Source organism: Colobus angolensis, unplaced genomic scaffold (assembly GCF_000951035.1).
Source record: "Colobus angolensis palliatus isolate OR3802 unplaced genomic scaffold, Cang.pa_1.0 Scaffold26, whole genome shotgun sequence".
Taxonomy (NCBI): domain Eukaryota; kingdom Metazoa; phylum Chordata; class Mammalia; order Primates; family Cercopithecidae; genus Colobus; species Colobus angolensis.
Window position 1 is genome coordinate 14,547,243 of NW_012115821.1, and position 26,477 is coordinate 14,573,719.

General features: G+C 39.5%; 1 protein-coding gene and 1 pseudogene across 1 annotated transcript in view; one reads left to right on the forward strand and one right to left on the reverse strand.

Moving 5' to 3' along the window:
* The window catches only part of LOC105515417 (sarcolemmal membrane-associated protein), a 159,376-nt gene that overhangs the window by 93,647 nt on the left and 39,252 nt on the right, over positions 1-26,477 (reverse strand). The window lies entirely within an intron of this gene.
* LOC105515451 lies at positions 10,921-11,987 on the forward strand (annotated as a pseudogene).

Below are 26,477 nucleotides of genomic sequence, written 5' to 3' on the forward strand. Positions count from 1 at the left end.
TTGTAGATTATATAGTCCTGTATGTAGAAAACCCTAAATGGTCCAGAAAAAAACTGTTAAGAATAAATGAATTCAGCAAAGTAGTAAGATACAAAGACAATACAGGAAAACCAGTTGCATTTCTATACACTAAACAATGAACAATCCAAAAAGGAAATTACAAAAACAATCCCATTTTCATAGCATCAAAAAGAACTAACTTAGGGGGTTGGGAAAGGGGTTAAGAAAAAAAAAAGTAAAAATTTTAAAAAATTGTTAATGAATTAACTTAGGAATTAACTTAACCAAAGAGTTAAGATATTTGTACAATGAAAACTATAAAACATTACTGAAAGAAATTAAAGAAGACATAAATAAAAACATATTCCATAATCAGAGAAGTCTTAATACTGTTAAGATGTCAACACTACCCAAAGCAATCAATAGATTCAATGTAATCCCTATCAAAATCCTAGTGAGGTTTTTTTGCAAAATTAGAAATGCTCATCCTAAAACTTACACAGAATTTCAATGGCCAAAACAATCTTGAAAAAGAAAACAAAACTTGAGGATTCATACCTCCTTCTTCCTACTACAAAGTAGAATGGTGTCTGGCAGGGATTGGAGGGAGGAGAGTTACTGTCTAATATGTAAAAACTTTCAGCTTTACAAGATGAAAAGAGTTATGGAGATGAATGGTGATAATGGTTACAGAACATTATGAATGTATATAGTACCCTGAACTGTATACTTAAAAATGGCTACAATGATATATTTTGTTACATTTATTTTATCACAATAAAAAAATTTTTTAAAGGCAGCTTAGATACATGAGCCTAGAGTTCAGGGGAAGAAGTCTCAGCTTGAGATATAAATTTAGCTGTCATCAGCATATAAACAGAATTTAAAGCCAAGAGACAGGATGAGATCACCAAGGGAACGAGTACAGATAGACAAGAGGTCCAAGGACATGGAGCAGTTCAAAGTTTCAAGGTCATGGAAAAGAGGACCAACCAAAGGAAATTGTAAAGAATGGCCAGTAAGGTATGAAAAGAACCAAGAGAAAGTGATATGTCCTGGAAGCTGTGTGAATAATGTTTTCCAAGAATGTGGGAGAGATCAACAGTCAAATGATGCTGATAAATCAAGTAAGGTAAGGGACAAACGCTGACCACTGGAAATAATCTGAAAGCCACTGACGACCTTGGCAAGAACAGTGTGGACGTAGTGGAGGATGAATGCCTTACCAGAATGACTGCAAAGAAAATGGACATAGAGGAATAAGAAGCCACATATATAGATAAATCTTTTTTTTTACTTTTTTTTTAGACGGAGTCTCGCTCATCGCCCACGCAGGAGTGCAGGGCGCGATCTTGGCTCACTGCAAGCTCCGCCTTCCAGGTTCACGCCATTCTCCTGCCTCAGTCTCCCGAGTAGCTGGGACTATAGGTGCCCACCACCACGACGAGCTAATTTTTTGTATTTTTAGCAGAGACAGAGTTTCACCATGTTAGCCAGGATGGTCTTGATCTCCTGACCTCGTGATCTGCCCGCCTCGGCCTCGGCCTCCCAAAGTGCTGGGATTACAGGTGTGAGCCACCACGCTCGGCCTAGATAAATCTTTTAAGAAGTTTTGCTCTAAATGGAAGCAAATAAATGAGCAATGTTAATAGAGAAAGTGAAGTCAACAGAAGTTTTCAATAAGAGAAAAATTGTTGCAGGATCCTTCGGGTGTCGCTTTTTTGGCCAGAAACCTCTGTGGCTGGTGGTGCCCTTGCCTGAGTTTTGCTCGGGCCCGTTGGGCTCATTCTACCTACTTGGGCTGGCAGGCTGCGCTCAGTTCATGCTACCAGCCTGGATCCCACGCCTGCCAAGGACAAGCCAGCCATGGAGTGGCAAGGGGTGTGTGAGCAAGCAAGCATGGGGTCCAACCACTGCGAACAGGCATGCCACCTGCTGCAGTGGGGCGGGCAGCTCCAGCCTCTGTGAGGCTGTGGTAGATCAGGCTCACTGCAAGCAGCTTCCACAGCTGCCACCAGGGAATGCGGTGGCACCTGGAAGCTTGGAGTCTCCAGGAACTACAGGGAATCAAAGAGGGAGTCACAGCCCTGGCTTGGGGAGCTCCAGGTCTGAGCTCCCTGAAGGGCTGCAGCTCTTCTCTCCTCTTTACCTGCAGTATGGCAAGCAAGGGGCATGTTTCAGCCTTGTTTGTGTTACAGCTCTTTCAGCCTTCCCTTTCGGCAGGTCCCAAGTTCTTGTCCTGTGTCCAGGAAGAAAGGGGTAGGCAGACAAGTGGAGGGTAAGCAAGGCAAAGAGGAGCTTTATTAAGTGACAGAATAGCTCAGAGGAGGCCCTGAAGTAGGTAGCTCCTCTCTACAGGCAGGTCATCTCAACATCTGCTCAGCTCTGGCTGAGCCTGAGGCTTTTATGGGCCTCAGAGGGGAGGAAATGTGAGCCAGCTGGTCTGTGAGTGGCCATGAGTGGGACCGGAAAAGGCACCACAAGTTCTTGTTTCTGTCTGTAGAGCTGGCCCCCAGTCTTTAGGCCCTCACTGGTCTGAAGGCAGGGTCTCACCAGGGACCCAACCCCTTCCACCCAGGAATCTGTCTGCCTCCTGCTGCTGTTCATGTTACCCAGGCTGTAGGTGCCAAGGGGTACCTGCAGGCTAGTGCTGAGCTTCCCTCAGCCCTCATTGGTTTCCTTCCTATGTTTGTTGGCACTCAAAGTCCAGAGGGGGCTGAGGTGACAGGAGGCTGGTGTGCCAGCACTGCCCTGAGCATGTGCATACCTGGCTGGTCTGTGACAGCACCTGGGCTCCACTCTGACTTTGCTCTGAGATCAAAAGGGTGCCAACAGCAGGGAGAGGCCAGGAAGTGGGAACAGGCACTTCGAAGCCTGCGAGGGCAGGGGGGCCTTCCTTCCTGGGCCCCCAAGAGTGCAGGGATGCCTGGGTCCACAGCCACAGCTTGGGTGGCTGCAGCTGCACCTGGGGGTGTGAGGGGTGGGCTCCTGCCTCCTTCATGGAACGGGAGGCTGGGGTGTGCAGCTGAGACTTGGGTGGCTGCAGCTGTGCCCAGAAGGGCAGGGCTCATGCCTGCTCCCTGCCTCCACCAAGAGCACAGGGAGGCCAGGGTCCATAGTCATGACAAAGAAGGGTATTACATAATGGTAGAGGGATCAATTCAACAAGAAGAGCTGACTATCCTAAATATATATATGCATCCAATACAGGAGCACACAGATTCATAAAACAAGTTCTTAGAGACCTACAAAGAGTCTTAGACTGCGACACAATAATAGTGGGAGACTTTAAACACCCCACTGTCAATATTAGATCAACGAGACAGAAAATTAACAAGGATATTCAGGGCTTGAACTCAGTTATGGATCAAGTGGACCTAATAGACATCTATAGAACTCTCCACCCCAATCAACAGAATATACATTCTTCTCAGTACCACATGGCACTTATTCTAAAACTGACCACGTAATTGCAGGTAAAACACTCTTCAGCAAATGCAGAAGAACAAAAATCATAATAAACAGTCTCTCAGACCACAGTGCAATCAAATTAGAACTCAAGATTAAGAAACTCACTCAAAACCACACAACTACATGGAAATTGAATAGCCTGCTCCTGAATGACTCCTGGGTAAATACTAGGCAGAAATCAAGAAGTTCTCTTAAACCAATGAGAACAAAGAGACAACACACCAGAATCTCTGGGACACAGCTAAAGCAGTGTTAAGAGGGAAATTTAAAGCACTAAATGCCCACATCAGAAAGCTAGAAGGATCTCAAATCAACGCCCTAATATCACAATTAAAAGAGCTAGAGAAGCAAGAGTGAACAAATCCAAAAGCTAGCAAAAGACAAGAAATAACTAAGATGAGAGCAGAACTAAAGGAGACAGAGACACGAAAAACCCTACAAAAAAAAACTATGAATCTAGGAGCTAAGTTTTTGAAAAAATTAACAAAATAGATAGACTGTTTACTAGACCAATAAACAAAAGACAGAAGAATTAAATAGACACAATAAAAAATGATAAAGGGGATATCACCACTGACCCCACAGAAATACAAACTACCAACAGAAAATAAACAACTCTATACAAATAAATCAGAAAATTTAGAAGAATTAGATAAAGTCCTGGACACATACACCCTCCCAAGACCAAACCAGGAAGAAGTTGAATCCCTGAATAGACCAATAACAAGTTCTGAGATTGAGGCAGTAATTAACAGCCTATCAAACAAAAAAAGCCTAAGACCAGATGGATTCACAGCCAAGTTCTACCAGAGGTACAAAGAGGAGCTGGTACCATTCCTTCTGAAACTATTCCAAACAATTGAAAAGGAGGGATTTCTCCCTAACTTATTTTATAAGGCCAGCATCATCCTGATACCAAAACTCTGGACACAACAAAAAAAGAAAACTTCATGCCATCGATGCAAAAACCCTCAGTAAAATACTGGCAAACCAAATCCAGCAGCACATCAAAAACCTTATCCACTACGATCAAGTTGGCTTCATCCCTGGGATGCAAGCCTGGTTCAACATACGCAAATCAATAAATGTAATCCAGCATATAAACAGAACCAATAACAAAAGCCACATGATAATCTCAACAGATGCAGAAAGGTCTTTGATAAAATTCAACATCCCTTCATGTTAAAAACTCCCAATAAACTAGGTGTTGATGGAACATATCTCAAAATAAGAGCTATTTATGACAAACCCACAGCCAATATCATACTGAATGGGCAAAAGCTGGAAGCATTCCCTTTGAAACCCAGCACAAGACAAGGATGCCCTCTCTCACCACTCCTATTCAAATAGGAAGAATAAATAGGCAACCTACAGAATGGGAGATAATTTTTGCAATCTACCCATCTGACAAAGGTCTAATATCCAGAATCTATAAGGAACGTAAACAGATTTACAAGAAAAAAACAAACAACCCCATCAAAAAGTGGGCAAAGGATATGAACAGACACTTCTCAAAAGAAGACATTTATGCAGCCAACAAATATATGAAAAAAAGCTCAACATCACTGGTCATCAGAGAAATGCAAATCAAAACAACAATGAGATGATATCTCACACCTGTCAGAATGGTGATTATTAAAAAGCCAAGAAACAATAGATGCTGGTGAGGCTGTACAGAAATAGGAACACCTTTACACTGTTGGTGGGAATATAAATTAGTTCAACCATTGTGGAAGACAGTGTGGTGATTCCTCAAGGATCTAGAACCAGAAATACCATTTAACCCAGCAATCCCATTACTGGGTATACAACCAAAGGAATATAAATCATTCTACTATAAAGACACAAGCACACATATGTGTACTGCAGCACTATTTACAATAGCAAATACATGGAACCAACCTAAATGCCCATCAATGATAGACTGGATAAAGAAAATATGGTATGGGCGTGGTGGCTCATGCTTGTGGTCCCAACACTTTGGGAGGCTGAGGTGGGTGGATCACTTGAGGTCAGGAGTGCAAGAACAGCCTGGCCAACATGGTGAAACCCTGTCTCTACTAAAAATACAAAAAAATTGGCCAGGCATGGTGGCACATGTCTATAATCCCAGTTATTTGGGAGGCTGAGACAAGAGAATTGCTTGAACCTGGGAGGCGGAGGTTGCAGTGGGCCAAGATTGTGCCACTGCACTCCAGCCTGGGTGACAGAGCAAGACTCCGTCTCAAAAAAAAAAAAAAAAAGAAAGAAAGAAAGAAAAGAAAATGTGGTACATAAACACCATGGAATACCATGCAGCCATAAAAAGGAATGAGATCATGTCCTTTGCAGGGACATGGGTGAAGTTGGAAGCCATCATCCTCAGCAAGCTAACACAGGAACAGAAAACCAAACACCACATGTTGTCACTCATAAGTGGCAGCTGAACAATGAGAACACATGGACACAGGGAGGGGAACAACACACACCAGGGCCAGTCGGGGGGCAGGGGATGAAGGGAGGGAGAGCATTAGGACAAATGGCCAAAGCATGCAGGGCTTAAAACCTAGATGACAGGTCGATAGGTGCAGCAAACCACCGTGGCACATGTATACCTATGTAACAAACCTAGACATTCTGCACTCGTATCCCAGAACTTAAAGCAAAATTTACAAAAAAAAAAAAATTACCCTGTTTTACATACTAACAAGAACAGAGAAAAGGAGCACTTGGCCCAACTCTGAGAATTAAGAGGATTCCTGAAGGAGCTGTCCCATGCTGAATCATAAGGCTGAGTAAGAGTGAGTCAGGGGAAGCAGGGAGGGGATTGAAACATCATGAAAAACAAAGGTAAGACACAGCACAGTGTGGGGTTGGTCAGGGGAGTCGAGAGGACTAGTGTGTGATGTATGAGACTGAGAATGACAGGAGATGAGGCTAGAGAGGTAAGCAGTCCCCAAGTCTTTTAGGACATATCATGCAGTACAATCTTTATCAGATAGAGAACTTAGGACTATAGGGTTTAGGCAGGGACGTCCTGAGATCAAACTGATATTTCATTCAATGAAGAAGTACCTTGAAGAGTCCCAGACTAAAACAGTTGGAGACCAGTTAAGAGGCTACTGAAATAAACCATAAGGCCCTGAATTAGGACAGTGTTAGAAGTAGTAAGAGGGGCTCAGTGACAGAAACTATGCGTTTCAGTGATAAAGGCAGCAGTTGGTAGCTTGGGCTACTGGACAGATAACACCAGTATCTGTATTTGGAAATACTGGAGCAAGGGTGGAGAGTGAATGAATCACTTCAGTTTTAGATATGTTGCTTTTAGATTCACTATAAGGACATCTAGTAAGTAAGGTAAGTAAAGGCAGAAAATTCAGGCTTCAGGGCTCAATATATCTAAAAAGCATCCACATTTGAATGGTCACCAAAATTATTCTAATATATAAAATGATCCAAAAATAACACTAACAGAGAAAACAATGACTGAACATTTAGGAACACACATTTGAGGAAAAACCAGTAGAAAAAAATGCTTGACGGGATTTCATATAGTCAAAAAGGTACAAGGAAAATCAGGAAAAGTACCATCCAAGAGGCCAGGGAAACAGCCAACAGCTAATACCTCCAACCAGTATACAAAGAGAAACCATAATGACATGAAAAAGCCAACAGAGATCACAAGAGATCAAAAAAAGTCACATCAAACAACACTCTCGACTCTCTAATTCTGTTGTATTAACTCCTTGAAAATTAGCAGAACCTACTGGGACATTTCTTTCTGAGGTCTTAAAGTCATGAAGCCAATCTGAGTACAAAAGACTAAAAAGACCAAACACAGATGTATCCCTACCTATAGAAGAAGATCATTTACAGTGGTAGATTATTTACAGTGAAGAAAATTATTAATATTATTGTAGTAAATTGGTACTACATATTTTTTATTTTTATTTTTTTTGATTCAGGGTTTCACTCTGTTGCCCAGGCTGGAAAGGAGTGGCATAATTATGGCTCACTGAAGCCTCGACCTCCCAGACACAGGTGATGTTCCTACCTCAGCCCCCCAGGTAGTTGGGACTACAAGTGCACACCACTACACTCAGCTAATCTTTTGTATTTTTTGTAGAGATAAGGTTTTACCATTTTTGTAGAGAGGTTTCACCTAGGCTCAAGTGACCTCCTGCCTCAATCTCCCAAAGTGCTAGGATTATAGGCATGAGCCACCACACCTGGCCAATGTATTTTTAAGTGAAAACTTATTGTCAAGCACAATAAAACAAATAGAAAATTTTTTATTTTATCATTCCTGACTTCTTAATCGTCAGACATTACCTCCTCACCTATGACTTCAAGTAAGCTCAACTACTGACAGTATAAATGTCTTACAGCCCCATATAACAAGGAAAAGCATTTAAGCATGGATGACGTAGAAACCTATGCTAGTAATTAGACAAAAATAATACAAATACAATAAAAATGTATCAGAAATGGAAATAATCTTTGATGTTAGATGAAAAAAGGTGAAAATAAATAGAGCAAGAGTCAATTTCTGTTTCTTGCTTTTGGCTCTACTTTATCACTTTCTGGCGGACAACCTGTCAAACTAAAAAATCACTTACTCTTAAGATGACTGTACTATGCTATACTAACCGGGAGTGACTCACAAATGTTTGGTCCCACCCATACAGAAGAACTCTACAAGGAACTTTTAAAAAGTCAACAGGAAGCATATTTTCAGATGAGCACTTAAAGCAAAATCAGTAAAGAGTAGAAAGGACATAACAGCATTATTTACTTGAAATGGAAAAGTTAATTGCATTTTCTTGGAGTGGGGTGCAGGAAACTCCCAAGGTGTGAGTCACTGGATTAAAGAACAACTGGATTCAGGATTTAGGCAAGCTAGAAAAGCAGGATTCAGAACACAGCAGAGCAAGCATGCAGCTCTCTGGCCCAAAAAGAAAAAAACCCATGTTGGATGTGTGCCTCCAGAGTTTGAGTCAGACAGAGAGAAAGACAGCGGAGAGGAAGGCATGACTAGATTTGACTTCAGCACATGGGAGAATCTAAAACTGTTTTATCTTTTGGTTTATTTCTTCCTTTATTTATATAGTACTAAAATATTCAAATTACATTCAAGCAAACAAGAATGAAAGCTATTTCAAAATCTCACATCTACAAGGATCTAGATGGCTTTGCCACAATGCTTGGCACACAGACTAGACCAACGAAGTTAATGTCATCACAACCTCTCTAGCATTAGCACTAACTTGATTTTGTTAATTTAGTATAACCAACAAATTTATAAAATATCTATTGCTATAGTTACTAGCAAGGAGGAATGCCTGTTTATTCACTAGAGTACATGCATTCATCTTGAATAAACTGACTACTTAACTCCTTGGCCTATTTATCTATCATAATCTTGATGGCCTTTTTTTAATACTGGAAAGAGAATTTATATATCTTATATACTCATGTTTCTGTCCTAATGAATGCAAACATGCCCAATTTCCATTTTTGTCATTTTTCATGGAATCAAAGTTTTCAAAGTTTATTTAGATGCTCACTGTTTTTATTTGCTTTCACTTGGTTTTAGACTGTAGTAGTTGCTCATCTACCAATAAATTCTGAAGTAGTTTTCATTACTACAGTCATACCGCATCTTTTAGAACTTTTCATTTACCTGCTCCAATCACTGCACTTTAACTCTCTTATACCATTTAATTATGTATTTCTTCTCAGGTATAGTGCTATCATCCATTTTTTAAAAGGAACTTTTCTTGTGGCTAAGCAATTACATAAAATTAAATGGGCTCCAGGCAATCCTACTCCTAGAGAAATTACCCAAGAGAAATGAAAGACACAAAGAATTGTACACAAATGTTCCTGGCAGTATTGTTCATGATAATCCAAAATTGGAAGCAATCTGAATGTCCATCAAACACTACATAAACAAAATATAGTATAGCTGAAATAAAAATGAATTAACTATTGACAGATGCTACAACATGCAAGAACCTCAAAAACATAATGCTAAGTGAAAGAAACCAGCCAGATACAAAGTCTACATATTATATGACATTATTTGTTTGAAATTTCTAGAATATGCAAATCTATTATGGACAAAGAGCAGGACAGGCACGGTGGCTCAAGCCTGGGAGGCTGAGGTGGGTGGATCACTTGAAGTCAGGAGTTCGAGCCCAGCCTGGCCAACATGGTGAAACCCTGTCTCTACTAAAAATATTTTAAACAGGCCGGGCGGGGTGGCTCAAGCCTGTAATCCCAGCACTTTGGGAGGCCGAGACGGGCGGATCACGAGGTCAGGAGATCGAGACCATCCTGGCTAACACAGTGAAACCCCGTCTCTACTAAAAAATACAAAAAAAAACTAGCCGGGCGAGGTGGCAGGCGCCTGTAGTCCCAGCTACTCGGGAGGCTGAGGCAGGAGAATGGCGTGAACCCGGCAGGCGGAGCTTGCAGTGAGCTGAGATCCGGCCACAGTACTCCAGCCTGGGCGACAGAGCGAGACTCCGCCTCAAAAAAAAAAAAAAAAAATTTTAAACAATTAGCCAGGCTTGGTGGCACAAGCCTGTAATCCCAGCTATTCAGGAGGTTGAGGCAGGAGAATCATTTCAACCCAGGAGACAGAGGTTGCAGTGAGCTGAGAGCATGCCACTGCACTCCAGCCTGGGCAGAAAGAGCAAAACTCCATCTTAAAACAAACAAACAAACAAAAAACATACACACACACACACACACACACACACACAGAGCAGATTAGTAGTCGCCTAAGGCTGGCTTTGGGATATAGAATTAACAGCAAATGACACAGGGAATTTTTTTTGGAGTGATGCAATTGTTTTATAGCTGAATTACAGTGATGGTTGCATAACTGTACATAATTACAAAAAAATCATTGACTTCAAGTATTTGAAGTATAATAGGTGAATTTTATGGAATGTAAATTATATCTCAATGAAGCTGTTTCTAAGAAGGCAATGAACAGAGGAAGGATAAAAACAACAAAATATAAATATACATACACATATTTTAAATAACCTTGAAACATGAAAATTTAAGGGAGTCAATTTGTTACTGTTAAATGTAGCAAAAAGTATTTAAATAATAAATATTCAGTGCTTCCAAAAGTACCATAAAAGAAACTTTTCACAAGCTGATCATCACGAGAATGCAAATGGGCACAACCTGTTGTGCCAACTAGCACAAACTACTGGAAAGTAGTTTGGCAAGGCATACCAAGAGAGCATTAAAAATGTGCTCTTTGATCTACTTCTGAGAATCTACCCTAAAGAAATAATTTAAAAAATGAATAAAGATCAGGGTATTAAGATACTGAGCAAAGCATGATTTATAATGGTTAAAAAAATAGTAAAAACAGTAAATATTCAACAATGGAAGAATGGATAAGAAAATTATAGCCTATCCATGAATACTATGTTCCCTTCAAAAATGTCTGTGGGCCTGCAGCCTGGTACAGAGTATAATAACATCCTGGCCACTGCTGCTTGCACTAGAGAGGAAGATGCCCACCTCCATCTCACCCTGTGTGGTGGGCTCACCCAGAAGCCAGCTAGCAGAGTGCTGGTAGCGTTCTGTAATTTTGCAAATGAGGCAAACTTGAAATTAAGAAATGTAACCTCAATGGTTGGAAGAGGGCTCTCCTATCACAATAGTGCTCACCAGGGAAGACAGACTCAAATATTACAGGATGATGCAGACTGTTCATCAAATGGAATTAAAAAATGGACCCTTCTGTTTATACAGCTTATTTGCTGTATATTGTCATAAAAATGACAGAAATTATTCATATTTCTGTCATTTTTGTGATATCAGGAAGATTGTTGGGATGAGGAGGAAGGGAAGGACTTGAAGCCAGGATAAATTCCACAGATCATCTCATCACAGCCTGTTAGGCTCACAGCTTTAGCTTTACTCGTTAACTTTCTGTCCCAGAAATTCTTGCAGAGCTTACAGGACAAAGAGGAGGTTGTGCTAAAGGAAAAGTAGGATCAATGCATATGTATGCCAAGAACTTCTACAAGTGCCATGGCATTGTCAGAGCTCAGGTCTCCTGGGAGCTGCTATTGGCTTGGCCTGTGAGTATAACGGAAAATATGAGGTCTGAATGACTTTATATTTGAGGCCTACGATACAGCCACTTTGTGGAAATTACCTCATATTTTCATCTGTGAGAAAAAAACTGCTATGGAATAAGGGCATCTGTTGAGACAGCAGCACCTCGCACTAATTACTGTAAGAGAGGCAATTTTGTACCTGGACTAAGATAGATAGAATGAATATTCTATGTGTCCATGAGGCAACAAAGTTTGCCTGTTGTATATCTGGAAAGGGGACCATACTGAAGAAGCTGCAGACTTACCATTATCAAGGCACAGTGTAAGTGATCCTGGAGTCAGTTGTACATAAGAAGAAATTCAAGAAGCAAGAGGACTGACTCTACTATGCTTCTCGAAGATAAAATGGTAAATAGCAATCTTGCCAGTGTTAAAGAATAAACGGACAGCCGGGCAGGGTGGCTCACGACTGTAATCCCAGCATTTTGGGAGGCCAAAGCAGGTGGATCACCTGAGGTCAGGAGTTCGAGACCAGCCTGGCCAGCATGGTGAAACACCGTCTCTACTAAAAATACAAAAATAAGCCAGGTATGGTGGCAGATGACTGTAATCCCAGCTACACCTTGGGAAGCTGAGGCAGGAAAATCGCTTGAGCCCAGGAGGCGGAGGTTGCACTGAGCTGAGATGGCGCCACTACACTCCAGCCTAGGCTACAGAGCGAGACTCCGTCTCAAAAAAAAGAATGAAAGGAAACCGATGCTGATACAACTGATCCCAAACTACCTTTGGAAGAATTAGGCCAGTACATTTATTGCATTTTGAAGTTTATGACGTAAATCAGTGGATCCAGTTTAAGTAGATTTTTATTTTTTTAAGACTGGGTCTTACTCTGTTGCCCAGGCTGGATTGCAGTGGTGCAATCATAGCTCACTGTAACCTCAAATCTCTGGGCTCATGCAATCCCCCTGCTTTAGCCTCCAGAGTAGAATCAGATCATTCTAAGGGAGACTGTAAATTTACTATTATGCCTCAATGAAACATCCATGGTCAACTGTAAGAAACTTTGTATTCTTAACTTTGTTAAAACAAGCAAATCAAAAAGCTTGCGAAGATGTTTGTACTATGGCATAAAATAAAGTTTTAAAAGTTGGGAAAAAAATTTAATGAGTTCCAAAGGTCCAGTGGTGCAATAAAAAACACATTGTCCTGATGTTCCAGAGCTTCCCAATTTTCCTCCACAGAAGCAAACATGTTATCAGCCTCTTATATTTTAAAAAATGGAAATTTTAACTGAAAAAAAAAAAACAGCAAACACAAAAAGCTCAAGATGTTTAAAGGAAAAGCTCACAAATTCTTACTTTCAGAAAGGAAAACATGTGGAGAGAAATATAAATACTAAGTAATTAACAGGACCCAAGTTAGCAGAAGATACAAAAAGTAAACACGGGGAATTTGGAGGCATTGAGTGAAATCTCTGCAATACATAGGGTAGCAATTCTCTGACCTTAGGCAAACAACATCCTAAAATAAAATCCAGTCCCTAAGGCAAGAGCCTTTTCCTCCACCAGTAGGTCACAAAGCTGTCTTGGGCTGGCTTTACCTAACTGTCAAGCCAGAAGACACAATACCTCACTCCTGTAATGGGTTAGCTAGGTATATTTGATGAACAAAAGTTACTACGATTAGCAAAGAATATCCTTTAACATCTGTGATAAGTATCCCTTAATATCTGTTATTGTATCCCTTAACTGTGGCAAACTCCTACCTTTTGCTTCCTGGCAATGTTACTCTAACTTACACTCTAACACAGAAATGATGACTGGACTCCTGCGTTGGGCTGCTTCCGCAGCTACACCATGCAGAGATGGGGAGAGCTTCTGAAGATCTAAGAATAAATATATTAAAATATAATTTCCATTCTTACTCCATAAGGAAATAATATAATCATTTTTATTATGACTGCAACTATAAACTGAGTGAGGTACTCCAGAGTGACTTGCTCACTGATATTTCCAAAGCAATATGATAACTGAGTCACTATTCACTGAAGACTTATCTCATATAGACAGTGAAATAAAATAATATTATAAAAGTAACATTTCTGCAGTCTTTGTTCAGAGTTCCAAAAGTGAATTTCAATATGGTTGGTGACTCTGAAAGTGATTTTTAGATTTATCTCTTAATAGCATTTGGCTACATTTCTTTTTCTGGGATTAAGTTAAATAACATCTATGCATCAATTGAGTTAAACTAGAGGTCATGCTTTACCAACTTTTAGCTGAGTTTATGTTATAATGTTAGCTTTTCCTAGAATAGGCTAGTCAACTGAGCTATAATATGTATTCTCTTGGGTTTTATGCCATTTCCTAAATTTAAAACTAAAACATCAGTTGAAGGAAAATAGCTACAACCTAACAGCCCATGCAACTTAGATTAAGCTACATACAACATTAGTTTCAAAACAAAGAGCCAGAAAACACTCTAGAAAATCAAGTGTGAGATTTTAGTGCTAAAAAGGACTACAAAACACCCTTATCAATGAGGTAACTTAGGGCCCCAAAGCAGCTGCCTGTATAAGAACAAGACAAGTAAACAAAGCAAGTCCAAAGTCTACAATATTCAACTTCACAAATAGATAGCTTCAGCAATCCTGAAAATATCTAAATAAAAAAGTAGTTAAACTTTCAAATGACAGACAAATTTAAGAAACCACCCACGTGACTAAAAATATTCTTGGTAATAAATGACTGCTTAGAAAGGAGCTTACATACCAATAAAATTAGTTAACATTTATTTAGTCTTTACTGTGTGCCATGCCATGTATGCCTTTACATATATTAACTCATTTAATTCTCACAGCCCCATGAGGTATTACTATTATCTGCACTTTATAAATGAAAAAACCCCTAAGGCACAATGAAGCTAAATTTCTTGCCCAAAGTCACCAAGTAATAAGAGGTGAAACTAGGATATGAACCCATGCAGTGACCTCCACAGCTATCATCCCTAATTCCTCACTCCTGACTTCCAGATCTTTACCACTCTACCATACAGTCTTTATTTTAGTCCAACTCATCACTTGGCAGATAAGCAAACTGTGCTCCTCAAGGAAGAGATAAAATTCATTCAAGGTTTATAACTATTTAATAACATAACTGGTACTAAACTCAGGTTTCCTATTCACATTATGAGGTTTTTCACCACACTTAATCTTTTTCAAAAATAATTTTACTTGGTTTTTCCAAGTATAAAATACTCATTGTTGAAATCAGAAGAATATAATAAAGTACAGAAGAAAATTGAAATAACATCTCCCAGCTTCCAAGAACAACCACTGTCAACAGTTTAACATACTGCTTTATATGCATTACACGACTAACATTCCACTCTCCTGTCTCGTTTTTTGTTTTGTTTTGTTTTGTTTTGGAGATGGAGTTTCATTCTTGTTGCCCAAGCTGGAGTGCAATGGCGCAATCTTGGCTCACTGCAACCTCCGCCTCATGGGTTCAAGTGATTCTCCTGCCTCAGGCTCCCGAGTAGCTGGGATTACAGGTACCCGCTACCATGCCTGGCTAATTTTCTTTTTTCAGTAGAGACGAGGTTTCTCCATGTTGGTCAGGCTGGTCTCAAACTCCCGACCTTAGGTGATCTGCCCGCCTCAGCCTCCCAAATTGCTGAGATTACAGGTGTGAGCCACCGCACCTGGCTTTTTTTTTTTTTTTTTTTAAGATACAGGATCTCACTCTGTCACTTAGGCTGGAGGGCAGTGGTACAATCATAGCTCACAGTAACCTCCAATCCCTGGGCTCAAGTGATCCTTCTGCCTCTCAGACTCCCAAGCAGCTAGGACTATAGGCACAAGCCACTATGCTTGGCTAATCTAAAAAAAAAAAAAAAAAAAATTGTAGAGATGGGGGTCCTACTACGTTTCCCAAGCTGGTCTCAAACTCCTGGCCTCAAGTGATCTCTCACCTCAGTCTCCCAAAGTGCTGAGATTACAGACATGAGCCACCACATCCAGCCCCTTGCCTTGAATTTTTAAAAAATTTTAGAGACATATTCTACATATAGTTGTGTTTTTGACATTTTCACTGATAACATCCCATGGTATTAAGTATTTTTGACAATGTGACTTAATGGCTATATGACATCTCATAAATTTCATTAATTTATTTAACCATATGTCTACTGACTATATGTGGTTACTTTTACAATCAGTGTCTGTGATGAAACTGTTATACACACATCTTTATGTAACATCTCTGATAATGTTCTTAGATTAGGTCTCTAGAAATGACATTACTGTGACTTAAAGGGTATAACAGCTAATACTTATATGGCGATCATTGCCAAACCGTTCTAAGTGCTTTGCAGATATTCTAAGTTATATATATCCACAGATATTCTAAATGCTTTACAGCTATATCCTAGCTAATCCTTGCAATAGTCCTATGAGGGAGGAAATGAAGGTCCAGAGAGAACAAGTGACTTGTCCGAAATCAGCCAGGAAGTGACACAGCCACGATTCACACCCAGGTAATTAGGCTCCACGATCCATGCTCTTAATTACTAGGCTAGACTATTCTAATTCCACACTCTTTCAACCACATCATGCAAAGTCTCCTGGAAGTTTATTACAAATACACAAAACAGCTGAGGAACTTTTATTTTACTAAACATCCCAGAAGACTCTACCGTTTGAAAACTACTATCCTGATCTTAACAACAACAAAAAAGAGCAGAACACTTAATAAAACTCCTCCCATAAAACCTTTGATAGTTATATTGGTGGATGTTTTAAATATAGAAGGGAGAATCAAGTAAGAGAGTACTCAAAATGGTCAAAATACATGTTCATGGCCTTAGATTAGGCAATGGCTTCTTAGAAATGACACCAAAGGCACAAGTGACAACATAAATTAAAAATGTTTTAATTACTAAAAATTACTTATAAAAATAAAAATAGATAAATTGGACTTCATCAAAATTAAAAATGTTTACACTTTAAAAGATACTATCAGGACGAATACTATATGATTCCACTTATTTGAGGCACCTAGAATAGGCAAAGTCCTAGAGACAGAAAGTAGAAGAGATGTTACTAGAGGCTGGGGGAGGGGAAAAAGGAGAGTTTTTATCTAATGGGTACAGTGTTTCTGTTTGGGATGATGAAAAAGTTCTGGAACGCCGGGTGCAGTGGCTCAAGCCTGTAATCCCAGCACTTTGGGAGGCCGAGACGGGCGGATCACGAGGTCAGGAGATCGAGACCATCCTGGCTAACATGGTGAAACTCCGTCTCTACTAAAAAATACAAAAAATTAGCCGGGTGTAGCTGTAGTCCCAGCTACTCGGGAGGCTGAGGCAGGAGAATGGCGTGAACCCGGGAGGCAGAGGTTGCAGTGAACTGAGATCGTGCCACTGCACTCCAGCCTGGGCGACAAAGAGAGACTCCATCTCAAAAAAAAAAAAAAAAAAGTTCTGGAAATGGGGGAACAACTATAACAACAGTTATAGTTGCACAACACTGTGAATGTACTTAATGCCACTGAAATGTACACTTAAAATTGTACAAATGGTACATTTTATGTTATGCATATTTTACCGCAATCAACAAAAAAAGATACCACCAAGACAACCACAGAATGAGAGAAAACACTTATAAATCATTTATCTGATACAGGAATTATATCCTGAATATACAACTCAACAATAAAAAGATAATCCAATTTTTCTTTTCTTTTTCTTTCTCTTTTTTTTTTTTTTTTTTTTGAGACGAAGTCTCTCTTTGTTGCCCAGGCTGGAGTACAGTGGTGTGATCTCAGCTCACACTGCAACCTCTGCCTGCCAGGCTCAAGCCATTCTCCTGCCTCAGCCTCCTGAATAGTTGGGACTACAGGCGCACGCCACCATGCCTGGTTTAATTTTTTGTATTTTTTAGTGGAGATGGGGTTTCACCATGCTGGCCAGGCTGGTCTCAAACTCCTGACCTCATGATCCACCCGCCTCGGCCTCCCAAAGTGCTGGGATTATAGGCGTGAGCCACCATGCCCGGCCCCAATTTTTCAAATAGATATAAATCAATATTTCTCCAAAAAAGATACATACAAATGTCTGATAACGACATGAAATGATGCTTAATTATTAGTCATTAGATTATCAGATTATTAGTCATGAGAGAAATACAAATCAAAATCATTGGATACCATTTCATACCCATCTGATGGCTACAAAAAAGACCAACATTAAGAAATATTGACCAGGAAGTAGAGAAATTCCTGGTGGGAATGGTTTAGGCACTTTGGAAAACATTTCGGCAGTTCCTCAAAATGTTAAACAAGGAGTTAACATATTACCTAACAATTCCATTCCAAGGTATGTAGCCAAGAGAGCTGAGCACAAATTCACACAAAAGCTTGTACACAAACTGTTTTAGTGACATTATTCATAACATCCGAAAGTAGAAAATAGAAACTCAAATGTCCATCAGCTGATTAATGGATAAATAAAATGTGGTAGCTATCTCTACAATGGAATTTTATCCAGCAATGCAATACCTATATAAACTAGAACTTAGAGGAACCTTGAAAATGCTAAATGAAAGAAGCCAGACACAAAAGACCACATGTTGTGTCATTCCATCGATACAAAATGTCCAGATAGGCAAATCTAGATACAGAAAGCAGATTAGTGGTTGCCAGGGTCTGAAGGGAGGAAAAAATGGGTGTGTGTGTGGGGGGGGGTGACTGCTGATGAATACAAAGTTTCTTTTGGGGGTGATGAAAATGTTCTAGAATTAGGTAGTGGTAATAGATGAACAATTTTTGTGAATATACTAAAGACCACTATAGTGTACACTTAAAAAGTAAAAATGAACTAAAGGCCGGGTGCAGCGGCTCATATGAGCCTGTAATCCCAGCACTTTAGGAGGCCGAGGCGGGCGGATCACGAGGTCAGGAGATTGAGACCATCCTGGTTAACATGGTGAAACCCCCTCTCTACTAAAAATACAAAAAATTAGTCGGGCATGATGGTGGGCACCTGTAGTCCCAAGCTACTCGGGAGGCTGAGGCAGGAGAATGGCATGAGCCCTGGAGGCGGAGCTTGCAGTGAGCCGAGATCGTGCCACTGCACTCCAGCCTGGATGACAGTGAGACTCCGTCTCAAAAAAAAAAAAAAAAAGAACTAAAATGGTTGATAAATTCATTAAAAAAATACATTCTGAAATAAAGTGCTTATAAGTGGTAATATAAGACTGTAAGTATGTGAATTTTGAGAATCAGGACAGTAAAAGCCAAAGGATAAAGACGAAGTCTTTGTGGTAACTACAGACAATGGAGACACAGATGGAAATGTCAAAACTGTCAGAAAATTGAGAACCAGGAGAGTATAGTGTACGAACAGAATTTTGAAAAGTTCTATTAAAATGCATACTAAGGAAGTTAGAAAAGTGAGTTTCAGAATAGGGAGAAAATAAAAAGAATAGCCACCAACACTAAATCACTAAACAACTCATCTAAAAAGTTTCCTGATGACTTTAAAAAACTATTTTTTTGTTTTTAAGAAAGGGTCTCTCTCTCTGTTACCCAGGTTGGAAAACAGTAACTCAAACACATCTCACGGTAGCCCCAACCTCTTGGGCTAAAGTGATCCTCCCATCTCAGAGTCCTGAGTAGCTGTGGCTACAGGAACACACCATCACATCTAGTTTTTTTTTTTTTTTTTTAAGAGAGACAGGATCTCACTTTGTTGCCCAGGCTGGCTGATCTTGAACTTCTGGGCTCAAGTGATCCTCCCACCTCAGCCTCCCAAAGTGTTGGGATTACAGGAATGAGCCACCACACCAGCTTTAAAAAATAAGCCAAGGTTTACCCATCAGAAAAGAACAAGGTAAAGAAGGTATGTACATTATCTAAATTCATAAAACTGAAGGAGATATGGGCAGATTTCACCAAATGCTAGTAATTGAGGACAAAACTAAAATTTAACCAGAATGCTCTGGAAATGTATGAAAGTACTGCTATTACACAGTAAATTAATAGGACAAATTAATTATGCTGGATTTGCTGTCAATATTTCAGAAGCACTCTCATTTGTTCTAAATAGGCTGAGGTAATGACGAAAGATGAATGATGGCATATTGAATACTAGGATGTCAGCTCCATGGGGACAGAAACCTTTATTGATGATAGAATTGAGCTTAGCACACAGGAAGTATTCAATGTTAGCTAAATTAATCAATAGCACTTTGAAATCTATAAAATATCATATATGTTTTAGAAATTCATATCTAGAAATGAAATTTTTGTTTGTTTGTTTGTTTGTTTTTGAGGCGGAGTCTTGCTCTGTCGCCCGGACTGGAGTGCAGTGGCCGGATCTCAGCTCACTGCAAGCTCCGCCTCCCGGGTTTACGCCATTCTCCTGCCTCAGCCTCCCGAGTAGCTGAGACAACAGGCGCCCGCCACCTCGCCTAGCTAGTTTTTGTATTTTTAGTAGAGACGGGGTTTCACCGTGTTAGCCAGGATGGTCTCGATCTCCCGACCTCGTGATCCGCCCATATGGGCCTCCCAAAGTGCTGGGATTACAGGCTTGAGCCACCGCGCCCGGCCAAATGAAATGTTAATGAATTTAAAAAGTCATTGATATCTGCGATCTAAAACTAGAGTTTCAGGGAAGAAAAGAATTAACCTCAAAATATTACACTGACTGGAAGGACATAAGAAGCCTATAAAGTGTAGTGGTGTATGCCTGTAGTCCTAACTATTTGGAGGCTGATGTGGGAGGATCACTTGAGCTCAAGAGGATTTTTTTTTTTTTTTTTTAATTGAGACAGGTTCTCACTCTGTCACCTGGGCCAGAGTGCAGTAGCACCATTTTGGCTCACTGCAACCTTGGCCTCCTGGACGCAAGTGATCCTCCCACTTCAGCCTCCCAAGTTGCTGGACCACAGGTGCACACCACAACACTCAGATAATTTTTGCAATTTTTTGGTAGAGATGGGGTTTTGCCATGTTGCCCAGGCTGGTCTCGAACTCCTGAGCTCAAGCAATCCACCCCACTTAGCCTCTCAAAATGCTGGGATTGCAGGCGTTGAGTCACTGCACCTGGCCAAATCCAGGAGTTTGAGTTCAGCCTGGGCAACATGAAGTAGCCCAGACTTTTAAAATCTTTTTTAAAAAATTAAAAAGCCCACATAACTTGCTAGTATTGTCAAATGTTTAAACATATTAATAAATTTCCCATATTTTTTACACTGTCAATATTATAAAAAATATTAATGAGTCTATACATTTCTAAAGAGTTAACTACTTAAATGGTACAAATACCTACACAGTCAGAATTCATCATGGTCAATTTAAAGAAACACACAATATAGAATATAAAATCTCCTATAGATGAAGATATAATTTAAGTGAAACAGAATAGACAAAACCAATACTGAGGAGATCTAAAGAGAAAATATAAAACCTAACTGTTAAAACCTATTCAATATTAATTAAACTAAGAACAATAAACACAGAATAAGACAGTCCCTCGACTTAAAAGAATTCAGTCACTATTGTAGTTTTTTAATTATGTTTTTCTTTAAAATTTAGGCAAGGATGATTTCTAACAATGACTGTTTCAGCTAGTTTACTTTTAAGTTTACAGGGAGAAGAAGATAGACATTGCTCTTACTTAAAGCATTAATATATATAAAAAGTGTAAATAGTACCATACCATCAAAATAAAGGTGTTTTATATAAAAATATTACTAAGAAGGTTGCATCTAAATATTTATTCAACACAATTATCACAAAATTTTGTTCTTCAAATCAAAGTGCTCTGTTGTTAAAGATAAATGTCACTAGTTAGTTTAATTCACTTACCTTCTTTTTACGTAAGATACTTGCAGATAATTGACATGAAATTAAAGCTTTAACTCAAGTTCAAACAATTCCCTTTGAACACAATAAAAAGAGAGCCCACTAAAATATCCTGATATACTTCTTACATTTTAATACTGTTTTCAATTTATCTGTTAAGTACTGTTTTTAATCTAAAATATCAAGCCAAATTTGAGATCATTAATAGATCATTAATAAAGAGAGCTATTAAAATTAATGAATCAGTTTCAACTCTAAAGTTTAGTAAAAGATATAAATTGGTTCAAATATGAGAGATCTCTACTATTCATTAAAATTGTAAGTTTTAAATACTTAATCTGGGCCCGGTGCATGGTGGCTCATGCCTGTAATCCCAGCACTTTGGGAGGCCGAGGCAGGTGGATCACGAGGTCAGGAGATCGAGACCATCCTAGCTAACACGGTGAAACCCCGTCTCTACTAAAAATACAAAAAATCATCTGGGTGTGGTGGCCGGTTCCTGTAATCCCAGCTACTCAGGAGGCTGAGTGGAGGCGGAGCTTGCAGTGAGCCGAGATCGTGCCATTGCACTCCAGCCTGGGTGACAGAGTGAGACTCTGTCTCAAAAAAAAAATAAAAAATAAAATAAAATAAACTTAATCTGAGCCAATTTAGATAATATGCAAAAAAAAAAAAAGGAATTTTTGGGTTTTCTGTTGAAATAGAAATTCATTTGATAGTTTATTGAAATGAACTTTAAAAGAATAGTCATAACTCAGAAAATTATTCATACCTTTTTTTCCCCCTTCTCAAACTGTTTTTCAAGACCCTCAGAAATTTACACCCTGTTTCAGGGATGTTATCTTAGTAGCAGAGCCGTATTTACAATAAGGAAGTGACAGTGCAGATTCTGGGTTTTGACATACATGCTTTACAATAGAAAACATTGTGCAAGTAAAGAGTACTAAGGCTCAGAGCTACCACAAATACTAAATAAAATGATACTTTTTTTTTCTTTTTGGTGCAGTCTCAGCTCACTGCAACCTCTACCTCCTGGATTCAAGCGATTCTCCTGCCTCAGCCTCCCAAGCAGCTGGAATTACAGGCATGCTCCACAATGCCTGGCTAATTTTTTTCGTATTTTTAGTAGAGATAGGGTTTCGCCATGTTGGCCAGGCTGGTCTCGAACTCCTGACCTCAAGTGATCTGCCTGCCTCAGCCTCCCAAAGAACTGGGATTACAAGCATGAGCCAATGCATCTGTCCAATTTTTAAAAAATAAGACTGCTGCTATATTTATACTGGGCTGAAACTCATAAGCCATTCCTCTTCCCCCATCCCCTGTCCAAATAAGTTTTTCCATCCTAGAACTCAGAAAATGTATCTTATATATATTTCAGTATATCCTTATGATCTTTATATTCATGGATATGATTTTCTAAAATTGAAATTATTTTATGTGACCCCTTTGCTCCAAAGCAACTTAATTATGTTTTCAAAATTTATAGTGAATATTTAATACTTCTCTTCTACTTAAAATTAAAAACTTAATTTCTAGCTACCTAGTTTATAGAATACTTCCACATACATGACCTCATTTTATATGGTATAAATTCAGGAGAACTATTAGTCTTACGTGTTTAATAATTGCTTGATGGTTTCATTTTTACTTAATGTTGAAAGTACATTTTAAAAACTCACATATTTAGCACCTATTACAAAAACAAGAACACAAAACTAGAAAACTACAAAACTATACAAATAGAAAGTAAGTGATTAAATTAACATAAACTTAGGTAGAATTTGATAATTCACAAAATATATATCTACTGCAAAAAGATTAATATTTTACCACAGTGTTCCACTTTTTTTTTTCTTAACCTTGGTTTATAAGCTCTTATAACCCTTCTTTAAAAATCAGGTGTTTATCAGGATCAATACTAAAACATTTAATCCTTTTGTTATAAGATCTATGATCTTGGCCAAACGTAAAGTAACAATCATTCATCCCCATAGTATGTAGTCCTTTGCCTCTCATTCATATGCTTTGGACATAAGAGCTGAGTGTATACTTAGCTATCCACATACATATTTACACATATACACACACAAACTTTTCATAGAATTAATTTTTGCTATCAACAGAAATGCAAAGATAAGTTTCTGGCTTTAAGAACTCAGAACATTGTTGGCTGGGCGCAGTGGCTCACGCCTGTAATCCCAGCACTTTGGGAGGCAAGGCAGGTGGATCACCTAAGGTCAGGAGTTCAAGACCAGCATGGCCAGCATGGTGAAACCCCGTCTCTAGTAAAAATAAAAAAATTAGCCGGGAGTGGTGCTGGGCACCTATAATCCCAGCTACTTGGGAGGCTGAGGCAGGAGAATCGCTTGAACTCAGGAGGCAGAGGTTGTAGTGAGCCAAGATCGTGCCATTGCACTCCAGCCTGGGTGACAGAGTAAGACTGTGATTCTAAAACAAAACAAAATAAAACAAACAAACAAAAATAACTCAGAACATGACATTTTGGACTTGATGATAAAGAAAAAAAGAACTCAGAACATCAAAAAAAACTATGGGAATATCATCTATAGCTGCTGAATTTCTAATATGTGCTGAATTACAGAGTTTTAACATTTCCATATATTTTTAACAATGTGACTCATGTTGACAAAGATTCTTTGCTTGGCCAAACTTTACTTGGGCTTATGAACTTTCTTCTAGGCTCATCCGTGTACTTCCTTGTAAAATCCAGTTTTAGCCAAAGAACCTTGCTAAGTCAGTTTAGCCAGAACCCCCTCAACCTTGATATCTGATCATCCTTGATGTATGATCAGGTTCCTCATCATCTACCATCCCTCAGGTGATGTCTGAACACCCTGGCCTGACTCCACCAAGAATCCTGTTAAGTCGGTTTAGCCAGAATCCCCCTTACCCCTGATGTTTCCTCTTAGTAATTTTCCATCCACTGACCCTCACACTGGTCCTTGGCTATAGATTCCCCCTTGCCCATGCTGTATTCAGAGTGAGCCCAGTTTCTCTCTACCCTCGCCCCGCAATCCCCATACCCCACTGCAGTGGTTTGTATACCTATCTCAATGGTCCTGAATAAATCTTCCTTACTATGCTTTAACAAGTATCACTGAATAATTTTTTCTTACCAACATCCCATTTGCACAAATTTATTCAACTCCGTAAGATTTCAATTTACACGTAAGTCTATTGAGAAATTAATCTGGACAGAGAGTGCCTGACCTGTACTGCTTTTTTTATGCTCCCTTTCCCCCGACATGCAAGGGCAGAACCACCACAGGCTCCTTGGCAATAGCAAGGATTGAAATTGGAGAAAAACAAATGATCACCACTGAAGTATATAAACACTACCTTTCTTATGGAAATAACTTAATTACTCTCTGGATCCACTTATAGTAATGCATGTACAGAACTGTCACACTCCCTAACTTACTGCCTTCTTAACCAACTGCCAGCGAGCTTCCACATTCATCACTCTACTGAACAACCAGCCCTCAAGCCATTGATGAGACAGACCCATACCTGACAAGTCCAAGGACTACTTTAAACCCTTATAATGTGGCATTTGAGAGTTATTCACAACTCTCTTCTCAAAAACTCTCCCCTGCCTTATACTTCACAAATCTAATCTCTCCTCGTCCTCCTACTTCTCTGGATGGACTTTTAAGTCTGCCTTCTTTTTTCCCTGCTAGCTGTTCAAATGTTGGTCATTCCCAGGGTTCTTCCCCAGTCTCTACTTTTCTAGCGATACACAAACTTCCCTGGGAGTGTATTTCCTGTAGCCTTCACTACATGGGCTGATAACTCCCAAGTATAGCTCCCTCTATCCAGATGATTTGGCTACACACCAAGAATTTATCTCTAACTGTCCTTTTTACTGTACCACTCTACCAAGTCCGCTCGCCTCTAGGCACAAAGCCAATGTCTTCCACATTATCACCATGACTGTTATTCTATCAACAAAGATTTAACCATGTGGTTCTATTACTTAAAATCTTATCAAACTCCTCACCACCTGTTCCTAAAGGAAAACACAGCATGACACTAAAGTCCTTCAAGATTTGGTACAAATCTACCTTTTCTGCCTCATCCCCTGTCCTCTCTCCTGTATGATTCACAAAAATTACTCAGTTTCTATAAAACACCACTGTTTTTCCCTTTATGCTATCACTCATGATGTATATTAGTGCTGCCTAGAATGTACTTCCCCTCATTTGCATGACAAAGTCTTGCTCTTCTTTCCAGGCTTGTTTCAGCTGTCACCTGTAGAGAAACCATTCTAATCCTTCTTTCTTCACCGTATTATCATTGGTCATTCCATCCTAAACATTTCAACTGCAGTTCATTTGACTAGTACCTCTCTTGGTAATTATTTCCCAGTATTGGAATTATCCAGAGACATATCCACTTACGTAGAATTCCGAAAAGCAAGGATCCTATCTTTCACTCCTATATCCAATTCAGCTGGCAAATATGCCACATAGGAGATGCTCAATAAAGAGCTGCCTGGCCAGGCACGGTGGCTCACGCCTGTAATCTCAGCACTCTTGGGAGGCTGAGGTGGGCATATCACTTGAGGTCAGGAGTTCAAGATCAGCCTGGCCAACATGGTGAAACCCCGTCTCTACTAAAATTACAAAAATTACCTGGGTATCGTGGCGCGTGCCTGTAATCCCAGCTACTTGGGCGGCTGAGGCAGGAGAATTGCTTGAACCTAAGAGACAGAGGTTGCAGTGAGTGGAGATTGCACCACTACACTCCAGCCTGGGCGACAGAGTGAGACTCTGTCACAAAAAAGAAAGAGATGCCCAATAAGCAAATGCTACATAATTCATGTCACTTCCTCTTTTAAATATGCTAATGTTTGACCCCATGAACTAATCTACCCCAGAATGTACCTTGAAAATATATTGTGTAACAAAAAAAGAGAATTTTAGAACAATATCCCTGATGAACATCAATGCAAAAATCCTCAATAAAATACTGGCAAACCGAATCCAGCAGCACATCAAAAAGCTTATCCACCATGATCAAGTGGGCTTCATCCCTGGGACGCAAG